Genomic DNA, 4124 nt, shown 5'->3' on the forward strand with positions numbered 1-4124 from the left:
ATCTGAATAAATATAACACTTGAAAACATGAAATGGATCACAATTCATCATTCTGCCACCTCAGAACTACCTACCCGGACTTGAACTTTTTGGTTTGGGTGCACTTGAACTAGCAAACCCAGCTTTTCAACTTTTCTTTCAACTATCCTCCTATCTAAATCGATCCTTATTTCTTCTGGAGCTCAGATTAAGCTGTTGAGCGCCCTTGTTTCTCTACCTATCTATAAATCTGCCAAGATTAAACAGATTGGATAGATATTCATCTCTATATTCTAAAACAAGCAATTGAAACCTAGGGAGGCCAAGATTAAGCTATTTGACCTTCCCTTAACTGAAAAACTCTTCAAAATGGAACAACTCTTTCAAGAATGGAACTTCTTAGAAATATGGAACCTTTGCAGCATGAAAAGATGACATATTTGGCATTTCAATTGTCAATCATGAAATATGAAAACCTATTGCAATAGGAGGCTAACACCTTCTATGGGTCCATACCCCAGAATGAACATAGTGTGGGACCCTTCTCAACCTCAAAAGATCTTGCAACCAAACGTGCAGTTGTCATCTCAATCTGGACAACCTTTGGTTTCTTGTTCACCCCAACAACCTATCCAGCCTACTATTCAAACTTCTACACCTGATGTAGTTTCTCAGCCTAGGCCTAGTACACCTTGTACTCTACCTCAAACAATTACTACAACATCTGTTCAATCTACCCCACCTACTTCTGAAGTATTGGAAGCTCTGATTTCTACTATTCCTGCATCAACTCCTCAAGCATCTTTACCTCAATCTGGACCTACAATTCAAACTTCGGTTCAGATGCCTGTAGGACAACCTGGTTTAAATATGGTTGTCACAAGTCAACCTCAATTTACTTATCAACCGTACCAGGGACAGTACCAATTTGGTCCTGTTGTGCAGAACCCAGTCTATCAGTATCAACCGTACCCTGGGTATACTTATCAGCAACCTCAACAACCCCAATATGGTCTGATTAATCCTGGTTTTCCGGGAGGATATAATATCCCAAATGCAATTCCAATTCCAAGTTATCCTGGATATCCTCCTCGTGGGGCTGGCCTTATGACCTAGAGTTTTAGGGACCCTAATTGTCAGTTACCGTTCATTGCAACTTTGGACTTGCCTGATTTGTCACGCCTTACGAACAATCTGATTAATTATCTTCCATTTTGGCCGCCAATGCCGAATAAGTTGCCCAATGATATTCCTAAGTTTGAAGGTAAATCAGGAGAGGATCCGTCAAACCATGTGATGACTTACCACCTCTGGTGTGCATCTAACTCCATTTCAGATGATTCAATTCATTTACGTCTTTTTCAACACACTCTGATTGGTCTTTTGGCCAAGTGGTACATTGAGTTACAGCGAGCCAATTTTTATAAATTTAGTCAGCTAGCTACTTCATTCTTAACTCATTTTCAGTTGCCTATCAGATATGACAATGGCACGGAATTATTAACTTCATTAAAATTGTCAACATCCACATACATTTCAGATCACATTCATGAATAGAGGCGTCGACGACGTTTAGTGAATTTTTTTATTCCAGATCAAATCTTAGCAGAATGGTTTGTCAAGTCATTATTACCTAAAATCACTGAGGATGTAGCTAAGGCAGGAGTGGTTACTGAAGAACAAGTAATTCCTCATGCTCAGTACCTTGACCTCGTTTATACGTAGTCAGGTACTTTACACGAGAAAATCCCTAACCTTCCTAAATAAAATCAAATAACTGCAGCTCCTTCGGGGTCTCATGCCGATGATGGTATGATTGGTTTAGTTAATACCAAAAGTAAGAATAAATCTTCCAAGAATTCTTCTCCTATTATAACTTTACCAGATTCCCCAACAGGAGACTCTTCAGCGGAAATTTCCGCTAATATTCATGTCATAGAGTCATCTACGGCCAAATCAAAATCCGGTGGTAAGAAGAAGGGGAAGAAGAAAAATAAATCAGATAAAAATTTGAAAGAGAAACCAGATAAAACAGAATCTACTGATGAGAAACATAAACGTCGTTATCCTTGTCTCATTTGTGATGAAGAGCATTTTACAAGAGACAGCCTCATCGTGCTGAGGTTACGAAAATCGTCAAAGGTTCTCAAACGCCTGTTGTTTTGAAGGATCCTTTTCCTAGTCAAGACAGTAAGATGATAGGTTCTTCCTCAAATGCCTCAGAATAACCCATAATGATGATGTCCCTTGTTAGGATTGCAACACGATCGCAAGATTATGGAAGTAAAAGTCCTGTTGGTGGTAAGGAAGCAGAATCTTCTAATTCAAACCCATCAACTTCAACTCCTCGTTATGATCCGCTACAGATCGAGAAACCTAACTCAGAATTAGTAATTAAACTACCTGCCAAGTGTATACTTTGAAAGTCAGCTTTCAATCCAAATGCGGGAGATGCTCAGAACTATAACATTGTTGAAGATTTAGCTATTTCTCCTTCAGCAATGTCGGCTTTGGAGGTGCTGCAATCATGCCCAGCACAGTGTAAATTGCTGTTGTCGGCTATAGGAGTTGTTGATATTCAGGACTCGAACCTTATAATATTCGATTTAGAAAATAGTACACCTCACTTACCTCATCAAATGGCTTTCTAGATTCCAGTGTTAGTCAAAAACAAACCTTGCTTTAGGATTGTGATTGATGATGGAGCTTCAACATGTATTATTTCAATCAAGTGTTGGAGATCGCTTGGTTATCCTACGCTCAATCAATCCCCAACGATTCTAAGGGCTTTTGATGGCTGTGGGTTCCATCCTTATGGCATTCTATAGGATTTACCTATAGGGTTTGAAGGCAAAACTGTTAATCTAGATGTGGAAGTGGTTGATGCCCCTCTAAATTACAACCTTCTCTTGGGTCGTAGTTGGTCTTACGCTATGACTGCTATTGTTTCATCGGTCTTTTAGCTTATAAAGTTTCCTCATAATGGAAAAATCGTAACTATAGACCAGCTCACTTACTTTTCATCCGACCCAGCCTCTTCTGAAATTATCCAGCATGTCAGCAAAACAACTATCCCTTACAAGGATGTTGGAGTAGGATTAGTTAAAGATTCTGGTTTACTAGTAACTTTTTCCTTTCCTTCTCCTAACGTATCATCTTCTACTACAACCATTCATATGATTTCATCAGACACAATTGTTTATGATGGTCCTTGGATCGTACCTTCCGAATCGGAGATGGATTCATTTGGTGATGCTATGCCTTTGAGTCCTTATGAAATTGCGTATCAAGCCGTACAGTTGTTTTCCGACCCTTCTTCAACTGAAATTGATCTAATGAATGTGATCCATGAAGAATCACTTTCAACATAAAACTCAGATTCAACAACATTTTCTGAACTTGTTCATACTGATGAGAAAATTCATGAAATTTTGTCTGTTGACGATTTACCATGAGAAGAGCTTCATCATAGATCTTCGTTTTTACCTGAGATTGATTATTTTGAAAATGATTTTTCATTTATTTTTACAACTGATTATGTCAAGGAACCACAGAATCCATTGAAAAATCCTGATTCTAAGTTAAATTTGGGAAATATTTCTCGAACAGTTCCTATTGACATCTCAGTTAAACCAGGAATTGTTGAAAACATTCATATAGGTGCCTCTTGTACGGAAGATGAATTTTAAACATATAAGGCCCTATTTCAGGAATTCTATGACGTGTTTTCCTGGTCATATGAAGAAATTCCAGGAATTGACCTAGCAATTGTTGTTCATGAAATCAAAACTTACCCAGATGCTAAACCCGTCTGGCAACGTTTGCATCAGATCCACCCATGAAAACCTGTTGTGATTAAAGCAGAAGTTGAAAAAATACTTAAAGCAGGTTTAATTTATCCAATTCCCTTAATGGATTAGGTATCGAATATTGTTCATGTTAATAAAAAGCAAGGAACAATAAGAATATGTATCGATTATAGGGATATTAATCGAGCCTGTCCAAAAGACAATTACCCAACTCCCTATATCGATCAAATCATTGATGATTGTGCCGGCAGTGAAATATTCTCCTTTATAGATGGTTTTTTCGGTTACAATCAAATCAATATTATACCTGCTGATCAACCGAAAACGGATTTCATT

This window comes from Pinus tabuliformis, chromosome 2_1 (genome assembly GCF_031772625.1).
Source record: "Pinus tabuliformis cultivar Carrire ecotype Pingquan chromosome 2_1, CPIR1, whole genome shotgun sequence".
Lineage (NCBI taxonomy): Eukaryota > Viridiplantae > Streptophyta > Pinopsida > Pinales > Pinaceae > Pinus > Pinus tabuliformis.